The sequence below is a fragment of the Eschrichtius robustus genome, chromosome 2, assembly GCF_028021215.1.
Source record: "Eschrichtius robustus isolate mEscRob2 chromosome 2, mEscRob2.pri, whole genome shotgun sequence".
Lineage (NCBI taxonomy): Eukaryota > Metazoa > Chordata > Mammalia > Artiodactyla > Eschrichtiidae > Eschrichtius > Eschrichtius robustus.
The window spans coordinates 46310071-46324194 of record NC_090825.1 but is presented as its reverse complement, the minus strand read 5'-3'; the positions used below and the strand labels follow the sequence as shown (position 1 = coordinate 46324194).

At 38.7% G+C, this 14124-nt stretch overlaps 1 protein-coding gene across 2 annotated transcripts in view; it reads left to right on the top strand.

Moving 5' to 3' along the window:
- The window catches only part of PDE4D (phosphodiesterase 4D), a 714853-nt gene that overhangs the window by 183888 nt on the left and 516841 nt on the right, over positions 1–14124 (top strand). The gene's annotated exons all lie outside the window — the stretch shown is intronic.

Genomic DNA, 14124 nt, shown 5'->3' with positions numbered 1-14124 from the left:
CAAGAATGCACTTCTCATCTCTGTTCCTCTGAATGTCAAAATATGGCCCATATTTCGGAGGGGGAAAACCAAATGCCACCCATCCAAGCCTCTAACACATTTCTCAGGGTGTTAGAAAAGATCATTCTGGCTGAGAGGGGTGTCATTGTTTAATCCACATGAACATAGGCGTGTGTTTGTATTTATATATAAAATCTTATTTTTTCATTTCATTTTATTAGTGACGTTAGCAAAATCACTGCCCTCCTCCTCAAGTCTCTTTTTGAGTTTTGCTTTTCATCCCCTTCTCTCTCTTCATGGCCCCCTACTGTCTTGGCTGTCTCCCCTCCAGTTCCCAGCGGTGAGATGAGGGGCGGGATCCCAGAGGGCAGAGAAAGGAGACAGGATAGGAGAGGACAGGAGGGAGAAGACGATAGGAGGTGGGGAGCTGGAGTTCAATCCTGGGCATCTGGGGCCTCACCTTCCCAATCGTTTTGCCATCTTTACTTGAAGCTAAGGAGAGTCTGGTGCTTCACTCTTCCTCATGAAGTTGAGGCCATAGTCTATTCATTGAGTCCCTCTCCTTTTGTCATTTTTCGCTCCATGCAGTAACTTTCTGAACAGTGTACAGGCCTCAGTCTTGCCACCTGCCCCGCTCTCCTTGCCTCTTCCTCCACAGGGATCTCTCTAAAGGGCAAAGCTGAGCCCATCCCTCTCCTGCACATTCTTCTGTGAGCCTCTAGAATCTTTAGTACCTGATTTCTCAGCCTTGGGTTCCCCACCCCAACTGCACGCTGTTCGTGGGCAGTATCCTGCAACGCCTTAAACATATCCTCTTATTTCATTTGTCAGCCTTTGACCATGCGATTCCTTCTAATCAGGTCTCCCCTCCACCCACCCCAGTCTGCCTGGCCCCCTCCCTTTGGGACTCATCCGAAGGTTCCTCTCTTCTTAGAAGTCTTTCCCACCCCCTCCCCCTGTGTTGCATCCCAAATTTCCGTGCTTCCCCTGCAGCCTGTGCGTTGCTTTTTGGTTGGGTTTTTAATACCACCTCTCGAATAGAATTGTGCCTCCTCTTTTCTTGTCTGTCTCCCTCATGAGAATGAGTTTCCTGGGGGCTCCTGTCATTTCTGCCTCAGTCATTGTATACCTTACTCACACACAGCATGGTACGTGGCACCTGCTTGGTATCCGACAGATGCTTCTTTGATCAATGAATCAATCCCTATTTTCTGCCCTTCTGGTCAATAGTCTCAAGTTCTCCGTGCTCATTTGGACCAGTAGAGCTCTAACTGGTGAGTATCCTCCGGGCCCGCGGGTTTCACCACAAATAGAATGGGTGTTCCTTACTCAGGTGTCTCTAACTCTTTCCTACACTCATGGGTTTGCAAAAAGTACATAATACTTATTGGTCGGAATGACCAATAATGACCAATCTCCTAGTGACCATCCGAGGGAGCCTCTCACTTCCAAGCTCAAATCAGACACTTAACCCATCCAGTCTTCTTGAACTGAGCCGCCAGAAATTGTATTTTGGGCTTTTACAGATTCATTTCATGTGCTTTCCCCTTCACCTGAAATCCTCTTTCCATCTCCCCCCAGCTGGGTAACAATAAAAATATTCAGTGTTTACCTTGTGCCAGGCCAAGAACTGTACATAACAAAGTTTGCTCATCTTCATGAATCTCCTTTAAAATAAGTTTTACTATCCTTGCAGATAGGGAAACTAAAGCGTGACGAACTAGGTAACTTAGCCAAGCTCACACAGCTTGTAAGCGGCAGAGCTGGGATTTGAACCCAGGCCTCTCTGAGGTGAGCCCAGGCGTACACTCTCCTTCCATGCTACACTCTCCCCACTCCTACGTGGTCCCATCCAATTCAGGATCCACTTCTCAAGGTTTTTTCTTTGTTTGTTTTGTTGTTGTTGTTCTTTTATTCTTCTTCTCTTTTTTCTGTGGACCTGTTTCAACAACTGTGTCCTTGGCCCTCAGCACCTATCATTTTCTGTATTCTCATGTTCATTATCGTTTCATACATATAACTTGTCTCCTCTTGGAAGCAAAGAGTGGGAATTTTCTGCATTGTCATTTCCTCCCTGAGAGATGGTAGAGCTTGGGTTGTGAGGGAGGCGGGCTTCTTTATTCCGGCTCTCCTTGGGCAAGTTCCTTCACTTTTTAAGCCTCCGTTTCTGCATCTGTGCCATGAGGCAAGTCGTGATCCTTACCTCTGAGAGTGACTGTGAAGACGGACTGGGTTAATGCCCCCAGAGCACTTACAACCACGCCTGGCACATAATGACATTCCCTCACAGCCTGCGGGGTCCTTTGCACCCAGATGATGTCCCTCCATCTCAGTTGAGTGACTGGTACAGGATGTCTTCTTGCTGGTGGCTGTGGCTGCCGGGGACTGCATTTTTGTTGGAGAGTTCTGTTAACTACCGTGGGCTTTGATTTGCTTCTCTCTCTATCAAGGAGCCCTGCTGCTCCAATCCTGGGGAAATGAAACGTTGTGAAAAGCTTTTTTTGCTCAAATTTCTCAGACTCCAAGATTCCTCCAGGGTCGCTGCTGAGGGCTTCATGTGGCAGCCCCTGTCTCCTGTCCTCAGGCCTGCGGCGATCGTTTGCTCAGCGGTGTGTCCAGCACCTGCTGTCACCCCCCAACCCAATCCTCGCCACATCCTGAACAACCTGGCCATGCCCAGAGGGGCTACGCCCGCTTGGAGCCCTCTGGTAACACAGTTTGGAATCAGCAAACTGACAGCTCCTTTCTCCAAATTAGGCAACAGAATCACGTGCACTTTCATATTTATCGATAGTTAAATATCATTGGAAGATGAGAAAGAGCCTCCCGGTTAATCCCTATCTCTGATTTTACAAAATGATGAAGCCGCGTGTAAAATATCTCACAATAACACGCCCTGTTGTCCTGAAGATTCAGCTCCACTGAGATCCAGTTACCACGTGAGAGAGTGAGAAATAGATTTTCTTTCTCTCTCTAGTACACAGAAAATAGAAAATAGGACACTTTTCTTGGTCACCAACATCAGCTTCTTGTTAAGATTTTGCTTTGGTTAAAGTAGTATTGTTTTTATGAAATAAAATTAAAAAAAACTCTAAGGGGTTTTTCTAAAAAAAGACTCAAACCTAAGTAGATAAATATACTTTATTTCAAGTTTCACCCATTTGACATCACTATGAGTGACAGAGAGAAAAAAAAAATCATGGTTTCTTTTTTTTAAAAAAGAAAATCTAATATTCTAATGATTTCCACCCCAGTAGTTTATTTGGAAATGAATTTCCATCCATAACGTCTTCATTTGTCTTCTGATTTTCATGCAATTTGAAAGGGTTAGGTTCCTTACCCAAGGGATCATCCTGACCAAATCTCAGTGGATCAGCTGAGGCATTCTGATTTTACAGGCGAATTTATATCTTGTCATTTCAGGAAGTATTTCAGGAAATGTTTCCTTCACTACCATCTTCTAAGAAATATCTGATTTTTATAATATATGGACATAGTATAGTCCTCTCCTGAGACTTACTCCATGTAAAATTTTAGATGAGATAAATTATTTGATTTTCTAACCATAAGAATAAGCAGTTTTCCTTTTGATACTAATTTTAAATTCCTACTGGTACAGGAGATTTAAAAGCATTTCCAAAGAAGGACCTATCAATGAATTCTCCACTTTTTTTTTTAAGGAGATGTTTAGATGCATCTCTGAGAAAGAGGACTTCTGGCTTCCTCTGCATTCTCCAACATTTCTTAACACTTGTTGACATGTGGGATAGAGACAAATTGGTGCTGGGAAGCAGGCAGTAAGCAAGCAGAAAGTACAAAGAATAAAATGCATGTAAACAGGTACCATATTCACTTTTCGGAGCTAACCTATTCTTTTAAGGTATTGTAATACCGATACCATATTACTGATGTACTACTTCTTTCTGAAAGTTATTAAAGTAAATGCACACTTTCTTCTTTGTACTCTACATTTTTCAAATTTCTAAAACCACAAACTAATTGTAAGTAAATAAACAAGCAAAAGCTCTATTAGTTGCCACTTCTAAGATCTGGAAGGAGTGATTTGATTGACCAGTACAAGAAACTTACTTTGGACAGGTAAGCAGCTCTAAGAAGGAACATACTTGTTTCATTGAACAAATTACAAATCAGGGCTAATAGCTTGTTAATTAAATGATTATCACCCTTACTTGGGTAGGTGTATTAGTCAGGGTAGACGAAGTTATACCACAGTAACAGACAATCCCACTGGGAATCCAGGTGACCCTTCAGGCCAGCAATCTTCACATGATCACTTAGAGCAACACCTCCATATCAACCACAGGCATCTACACTCCCCACACCAGAAGAAAGAGTTAGAGATCCAAACAGTAGCAATTAAATTCTTCCACCACATAAAAAGGAATCCTATTTCATTTTTCAAAGCAACACAACTTTGTTAATTTCAAGGAGGCAGGGGTGCACAATTCTCCTATGGGGTCAGAAGGAGAAGAAAACTGGAAATTGGTGAATAGGTGAAAATGTCTGCCTTAGTTTACAAATGAGGATCATAGTATTATCCTACACCGTCATGTTTTTGTTTTTTGTTTTTTTTTACTATTCCTGCATTTTATTTATTTATTTATTTATTTTTTGGCTGTGTCGGGTCTTCGTTTCTGTGCGAGGGCTTTCTCTAGTTGCGGCAAGCGGGGGCCACTCTTCATCGCGGTGCGCGGGCCTCTTCACTACCGCGGCCTCTTCCGTTGCGGAGCACAGGCTCCAGTCGCGCAGGCTCAGTAGTTGTGGCTCACGGGCCTAGTTGCTCCGCGGCATGTGGGATCTTCCCAGACCAGGGCTCGAACCCGTGTCCCCTGCACCGGCAGGCAGATTCTCAACCACTGCGCCACCAGGGAAGCCCCACTGTCATGTTTTGCAAAATCATTTGATTAAAATTATTTAGTGACTTCCCAGAGCCCTGAAGATAAAACACAAAGTCTTTAGCTGGGCCTTTTGGCTGTCAGCAACCCAGCACCTGCCTCTCTCTCCATGTCCTATTTGTCATGTCCTATAAGACTCTCTCTAGGAACAATAAATGTATTGTTCTCTGTTTCCTGCTTACTTGTCTTACCTTTGCACAGTCTGTTTCACCTGCTGGGATCACCCTTCCCTAACTAGCCTTACCATCCATCTCCTTTGACAATTCTTCTTCCACAATGCCACCTACCTCCTCCAAGCCCCAGGCCTGAGGATGGGATTGTTGCTGTGGCTCCTCCTCTGAGTTTCCTCAGCATCCTGGGCAAACTATAACATAATTCTTACTGGGTTATAATAAGCTGTTTACCTGTCTGTCCTCCCTACTGAAGATTAAAAGTACTAGAGAACAAGAACCAGGTCCCTCAGACCTTGATATCACCAAAAGAGCATCTAACCCAGCAGAGGGGCTTAATATCTACTTGTTCAATAAATGAATGAATGAATGAATGGGTTTTACCTGCCTTACTCTAGCTGATTGTTCGTATTCTTCAGGGCAGTATGTTTTTCTTACGTCTTTGTACAGACAGGCATTTCATAGAGTGGTACACAAAAAATGTTTAAATGAATTGAGTTTACCTCATTTACTTTGAGTTCTATCACTAGGAATTGATTTCTGATCTCTATTACATTTAGACTTTATATGCTAGACTATGTTTAAAAACATGGAGTCACCCATAAACCACATCTGGGACTCATTTTCATGGATTTATTAAACTTCGCATTTAATCAGAGTATCCACTGCCAAGGCCTCTGGTGTCATATCTTAAACCAAATATTTAAGAAACATTGTCTGCAAAACAAGGCTGCCCTTGTGCTTCGGAAACTCTTTCAAATAACATGTCATTCCCTTAACGTTGAATCTATTAAAGACTTATAATTGCAGCAATTCACTGGACTGTATGTCAAGAAAATGTTATTTTGAAAGGATGGCATGTTTCTTCATCTGTATGTAAATTATTCCCATGTGCTCTGGATACAAAAATGGAAATTGTGGAAATGTACTTAGCCCTTAAAGAATGTGATTGATCCAGGAGGACGTCATTCCAGAAAATAAGAGCAAACAGACAAAGACTCTTCTTGAGTGCTGTATGCAACTTTTCAAAATATCCAGTATAATCCTAGGAAAAGTTTACATTTTTTTACCTTTCCTAATCAGAAAGTCTTCAAAGTGTATTTTAGCAATGTGTTCAGTATTGTGGAAATATGTTCTGTTCATGAGCTATGAGGTATAGATGACCTTTGATATCACAGATTAACTTTGAGAATGACTTCGTGAAATGTTTTCACACCAGGAAGTTTCATGTAGAACAGTCAGTTACACTCCTATCTACAATTTACGTCCAACAGGGCCGTTAGAGGCTTCGCTGCTTTGAAGTTAATAGCATGAAACTTCTCCAGAACAAACATTTAAATTTTTTTCTATTAATTTCCTTAAAGCTCATGTAATAAATGAAATCATCTCTTTTGAATGACATGGTAATGAATCACAGATATCAATGGGTCCAGAATTACTGGAAATCATAACATGGCTCATAAGAAGTAAGAATTACATTATTTTAAGATTTTCTTTTGATTTTAGAACTCTAATAATAAATAGCATAATGGGCACATATATGCAGACTTTTTTCTCAATGAATATCTTTCCTTAAAAGATAGAAACCATTACATGGTCTCATAAGATGAAGGGTGACAGGTGCCACGTTAGGAGTTTTACATGTATTATTGTTAGTATTTATGAACATTTAGTTACATGTATTATTGTTAGTATTCATTAACATTTAGTGAAGGAAGTAACTGAAGTTAAGCAGTTTCCTCATGACCCAGAGGACAGAGCTATGATTCTGTTTGAATATGGGGCATTGTGGGCTCATGCTCTTTCTCTTTCCCCCTATTGCCATCAGTCAAGGCCACACTTATTTTTTTTTTAGAAAAAGGTGACTAGCTTGCAGTTGTGAGGTTCACAACCCTTCCACTCTGCTCGTTGATTTTCCCCACCTATTTAGTGTGTCTTAGATCTATGGAAAAATCCATGTGTTTTGGGTACTGCTTCTGAGATTGGGGGCAGCACACATGTTGTGTTCATGACATCTTTGCCTATAGTATGAAATATAAGCACAGTGGACATTAGTAAGTAGGCTTGAATCTGCTGAACTCGCTCAACACCCTAACATGACTCCCCCAGCGGAGATGAGGATGTCTCTAATCTTCCACCAGTATTTTTCATGCCAGAAGAAATTGAACCTATGCGCCTGGTATCTGGACGAGTAGCCTGAAGTTATGGTGTCAAACACAATTTTTTTAATGCCTCCAGTTTTATTTTTAAAATCTATGTGTTCTGGACCTTTACCTTTCTCTGTTTTTTTCTTCAACATAAAAATAGGTTCTTTTTCTCCAAATTTTTGGCTTTGACTCTGCTTTTACTATTCCATCATCTGCATGTTGCTGCTTGAGAGGCACAGTCACACAGTATAGAAAATGCTTTTCCCCCAGCACATTTAGATTCAAATGAGGTAGTGGTTTGCTTTCCACCAGATATTTACATGGCTTGTTCCCTTCAAGTCTTCGCTCAGAAGTCACCTCATGTAGCATTTGCTAGACAACAGCTTGAGAGCTAGACTTCATTTCAACTCCCAGCATTGCTATATTTTTCCTTATCTTACCTACCACAATCTAATGTACTTCATAATTTATCTCTTCATCTTAATGTCCATATTCCTCCAACTAAAATGTGAACTGCATAAGAAAAGTTGTTCTGTTTTGTTTCCTGTTATATCCTCAGAGGCTAGAACAACACTTAATATATAGCAGATGCTCAATTCAGATTTGTAGGAAGAAAACAGATGAATTTCCCTTGCTGTAAATCTGCAAACAGTCATTGTTTAGAAGTATTCTTGAAGTTTATGGTTCCTGCACAACCAAGTATATTCCCTGTAGAGCCACCAATAACATTCCGTATTAAATGTACATTATTTTATAAAGAGGTAGAACTATAGTGACTGTTCACCCTGTCTCTAGCTCTTTCCAACTGAGCTGAAGTGAGGTACTGCTGGGTTCCTTCCTTCCATAAGTTCCCATTCCTTGCCTTGTCAGTTTACACTTTCCTCCCTTTAGCTGATTTCATTTGCAAATATAGCAGTGCTGATCTGTGCTTGGCATTGTGTGGCTTCAGTGTTTATTTTCTTTATGTCCACTTTGCTATTTTAGCTCCTTCTTTAGTTAAATAGAATGCCTTGTTCTCTCAGGATGTCAGCAACTAAAAGAAGGGTACACCAACCATAATGTTTAGTGTAAAATGCTTATATTAGCTCATAAGACATAAATAAATGGACATAAACCTACTGACGAAATTATTTTGGAAGTATATTCTATAAACCATCATTGCACTGTAAACATCTGACAAAATGACAAAAGCTGGCCACAGTCTTCAACTCTGCTCAGTGTCTCTGTGGCTTTTAAGACACCTAGGCAATTATCAAAGATGGCAGGACTGGTACGTAAAGATTCTCAGTCCCAAGATGCCAACAGGACCGGGAAATGATATTCACGGTGTGATATCATTGCAACAAGTATCTACCAGTGTAGGGGTTGAGGATGGATAACATAAATTGCAAATGGGTATAAAATCAGAGCACGTGATATTTTCAGTAGTTACTACATTTCTTAGAATGGCATAAAGGATCTTATGGATGAAAGCGTAAGTCACAGCTGTACAAAGTTTCATTTTACAATAGTCCATATTGTAAGACTAGATTTAGCAAAAAACCTTTTGGTTTAGGTTTACTCTTGGGAAACCTTGTGATGTAGTGAACAAAGAACATTAGATCAAAGACTTCTCTGCCTGAAAAAGTTTATGTATTTCAGCATTCTGCTCTTCTTCATTGTCTTATTTGACAAATCTTTATATAAAGGATTTCTAAAGATAGTGTTCTGTATAACATTTCATTAAGGTTTTATTTATTAGAAAACAAACCTCCCATTGTTTAAAAATACAAGTGACAGACATTTTATACGTTTACCTCCTTGATTCCTCCCTTCCTTCCTTCCTTTATTTTTTCCCTGCCTATTTATAAAAAGGACGTGCAGTATCTTACAAAAAGTATAAAGTCAATAAAGTCTTTTCTTAAATTAAGAACTTTAAAAATGGAAAATTGGATGAAGAGAAAGTGGATATTCCAGCAATAAGGGTCACTGTGTTTTCTTTAAAGGAGCTCAGAAATCTATGTCATAGATACGTGGTGGCCAGTCTTAGCAAAAAACAAGAAAAAAATGTTAGATGAGAAGAACACAACACCCATTTCTCAGGGAATACAGAGTTTTCCTTGTACCAAATCCTGAACTGTACTTCCTTGGGGCATACTATTTGGACAAAGAACAATGAGTGCTATAATAGCTTGTGTCTTTAACACCATTTCACAGCAGAGAAGAATTCCCAAGCCATGGAGATGGCCCTGTGCAAGTAACCTCTCTCCACCTCAGAGCTCTCTGCTCTCATATTTGGAAACCACAAGTATCTCCCTCGTAGGATTGTTGTGCTAGTTACAGGAGGGACTCTTCATCCAGTGGACACCTAGCATGAAATAAATATATAAAGAATGAGAGAGAATTTGTATACAAAGTCAAAATCAAAACATGATGACATGGGTTAGGAATTCAGTCCCGATTCTGCGAGGTGCTCTATCTCAGGTGTGCAGGACTCTTCTAGTGTCACGTGATGCTCACTGACCCTCAAGGGAGCTCAGCGTAGTCAGAAAAGTGAAGAAATAGCATTTACATTGGATTCTGTGAAAGCTTATTAAAAAAATATCATCAAGGTCAGGGTTCATAAACTCTGGAAAGCAGCCAGAAAGAACATAAAACATTAAAATAAGTTTAGAAGAACTAAGGAAACCTGAACTGTATATTCACCTGAAGTGGGACCATTCCACCTCCTCCAGCAAACAACTTGAGGTAACCAGGGTCCCATGGAGCACAGATTGCCCCATCTAATGAAGCTCCTGCTCTCCCATCACTAGCTGGAAACAAGGTCTGGGTGTTTGACCCCTTGACACAAGGAGTGAGGATCGTGGGGTATTCTCATTTGCCTTGGAATACCCTCATTACAGTTGGCATGTAAGTGGCAGAAAAGACAGGGATTTGCTTGCATACCCACCTCAGGATCTGAAAATGTCAGTGGCGCCAGTGGTGGACTCCTTTTGGTTCAGTCCCCAAAGGCTTGGGTTGAAAGAGAGTCCACAGAGGGTCAATAATCTTACAGATTTTCAACAAGTTGGGGATGCGGGGTAACGAGCAAGACGACCTTAAGAAAAGAATTATACTTGTTGCCAGGGGACCAGTGTATTCCTTTAGCTCTTTTCCCTATGCTTTTCCACAAATATATGTACTTTCACCTTGTGTGTTTCATCTTCTTACACTCTTACCCCCTCAGAAGTTTAGAATGAAAATACATTTATTCAGATGTTACATACCGTTTGTTTTTCTTATTTTTATGGCAGCATTCTGAATTACTGTGTTGAACATAAAAACAGGATCCTACAGTCTTTGTAGTCAAGCTTGACTGATGTCTTTTGGGAAAGTGAGACCTGCTTCTGACTTAGGTGTCGACATTGTTTCACAGTTAACCTTCATGACACAGTTTCAGTTGTTTCATTGTGTTCCTTCCTCAGTGGAGGCTCGGAAGAAATGATGTCTAAGGAAAACTTCCATCACAGAATTAGAAATCATAGCCTTCGCCTCCAAATGCTAATTTAATCGTATTTCTTTAGATTTTATAAAAATTGTTCCTCAAGTTCAGCCATCTTTCCTAGTGGAAATTTCTGAAAATATAGTAATTAAAAGCTTAGAGCTTGAATTAAATAGTCTGGGTGCATATTCTGGCCCTGTCACTAGCCAGCTATGTGACCTTGGGTGGGACAACTTCTCTTAAGTCATAAATTTCCTTCTCTATTAAGTCAGGGTTGGGGCAATCATGGTCCCTATTTTATAAGGTTGTTGTGAAGTTTCAAGAAGAAGATGATACAAGTAAGGCACTTAGAACAGTGCTTAGCATGTTGTAAGTAGCTTATAAGTTAGCCATTATGTATTCTCAGAAAGAACTTGAGTCAAACTTGAAACAGTGGTACAAGGTAAAGAGCATGAACTTGGGCCTTATTAATGGTTACTTTTTAGTTCCATGACCTTGGGATCTGAGACTCAGTTTCCTCATCTCCAAAATGGGAACAATAATAATTGGTCTGTAGGATGGTGATGAGAATGTAATGAGATGGTTCCTATGAAGAACTTGTTGCCCCTGGAGCCTGGCACCTAGGAAATGTAAGCTATGCCAGCTCTCCTCTGCTCTGCTCCTTATGGCTGGTTGTCATTTGCCCCAAGTGGTAGAGCTCGTGTGTATAACACCTAGCATTATGCCAAGTATGTGGCAAGTGCTCAAAAAACTATAGCTATTATTACCTTCCATACTTTGCTTCATTTGTTATCAACTCGGTAAATGACAGAGTGCTCCATGAGGGTCTGCTGGAGGGAAGGTTTATTCTAGAAGCTTTGTTTCCTCCAGGTTTTGCTTTGTAATGCTTGCCTTGTCTTTCATTTTTTTCAATCAATAGTTACTACACTGGTTCCTGAAATATTAGGTATAATTTATTGTGCTCTGTTAATCTTTCTCAGTTAGTGGCATAAAAGATATTTTAAATTTCTATTTGAAAACTAGCACTAAGCATTTATTTAAATGTTGCTCAAAATGTTATATAATATAAAAAATTACATGTTCTTTCTGAAATTAGTCCTGAAGAACTCCCTGGATCCTGAGCCAGGTAGTGAGAATGGAGACAAACAGCTGAGAAGTGTTTCTGTTATAAATCTTACTCCTGATTTTGAATTTCGTGAAACACCTATTAAATCACTTAGCAGCTAAATTATGAGGGGTGGGGAGGATGCCTGCTCACTCTTTCAAAGCTGGAAGTGGAAAATTACTCCCTGGTGATTAGGAAAAATGATCACAGAGGTGTGCACTGTTGGCATGGAGACCCATCTATGAGACAATGGTGTTTCTCTTGGGAGATGGTGAAAACTTGAGAGAGGATGCTTTATTTCTCACCTGCTAAAATGTCTTTCCCAGTTTTCCGTGGTGAGAGAAAAGGAGACACAGTCATGTCTAACAGTTGGTGAAACAGTTACATATGTATGTAACTATTTTATATATATATATATATATATATATAGAGAGAGAGAGAGAGAGAGAGAGAGAGAGACAGAGACAGAGAATGTATTTTATTAATTATATATAATAGAATGCTATTTACTAAAACTCTTGATTAAATGATGCCTTTCTGTAAAAATATATATTCGTGTGTGTGTATATATATATGTATATATGTGTAAAATTGACATAAGCTGAAGTATATAACCTTGATAAAGCAATGTCTGTTGGGAAAAAAATTGGAAAAGTTGCTTTTCCAAAAAAACAGCTCTGCAAAAGACATCAGAGAATTTCTTTGAAAGTGTTTACAAACACTTCACCAACTTTGAAGAATAAAGAGCTGGTATGTTATTTAAAATTTTCTAAAGTTTGTGAACAGAAAGTCAACTTTACATTTACTGTATGAACTAGACCTAACTGCAATAGAAAATCTCTAACCAATCTTAACATTAAAGAGATATAATCCTAAGTATAGTATTAGTAAATTGAATCCTGCATTTTGTTAAAAGATTCATGCTCATGTCAAATAAGAATGATTCTGTACATAAACATGGGGTTCATTGTGAGGGAGTCTGCCCACAGAATCTATCATATTAATAGGTTAAAAGAGAGCAAAAGGTTTGCAATGACAGAAGTCAGAATTTGACTAGCATTTAATACCCATTCATTGTTTTAAAAAGCAAAACTCAAGTGAAATAGCAGCAGAAGAATATAGTGTCTATCTCAACAGCCAAAAATATTTTAAGTGAGTCATTTCTATTAAAATAAGCTCAATTATAAGCTCTATCATGTAAAATTAATATTTTAATATTATGGAAAGTTCTAGATAGTACAATTATTTGAATCATAAAATATAAAACATAAAGTGAATTTACTGCTCTTTGGGTATATACATGGAAAAAAAATTAGTTGAAAGATTATTAGACATAATGCAGAGATTCAGTAAGGTGGCCAAATACAAAAATACATGGAAATCATTAGCTTTTCTATAAAAGAGTAATATCAGTTATAAATTTTAATGAAAAAACTAAAATACCTTTTAAATAACACAAGATTGCTGTCACAAAAACCTACTGTACCTATGAATGAAAATAATAAGAAATCAGAATTTTTAATCAAGAAACCAATAAATTGTAACTAAAAGAAAACTCAGAGACATAATACTGTCTCATACTAATTACGCATTTACATACCTTACACATTGCATATTAAATCATCTGTTAATTCTATACAATCCTATGAAGTAGCTAGTTGTTATTATCTTAATTTTACAAATTTGATAACTAAGATTCAGAGAAATTAAGCCACTTGTCCAAGATCATAGATCTGGTAAGAGCTAAAGCTAGGGTTTGAATCTATGCAGACTATTTCTGCACTTACTGTGTATGGGAAAACTTATTTAAGACCTTAAAAACATCATTTCTGGCCAATTAAATCTACACAATTTATTCAGTTATACTCAATACCACTGAGATATTATTTTTATTTTTATTAATTGTTTCAAAAGTTTACCCGAAAGGATAAATACATGAGAAAGCAAAAAAATTAAAAACTTGAAGTTTTTATTCACAGTGGGTGAAGGGTAGATAGATGGAGAACTCACCATTTCAGAAATTATAACATGTTATAAAACTATGAGAATTAGGACGGTGGTTTAGGTGAAGAATTAAAGATCATTTGAAAAGGCTGTAGATTCCAAATAAGACTCGTGTGTGTGTGTGTGTGTGTGTGTGTGTGTGTGTGTATCCATGCATATACACATATACACTTATTATGTGATTAGCATTTTATTCAATGAAAAAATAAAAGAGATAGTTTTCAATAAATGGTATTGAAGCAATAGCTAATTATTTGGGAAAATAATATAAACTTAGATTCCTTCCTTATACCTTACATAAAAATATATATTAGATAAGGTT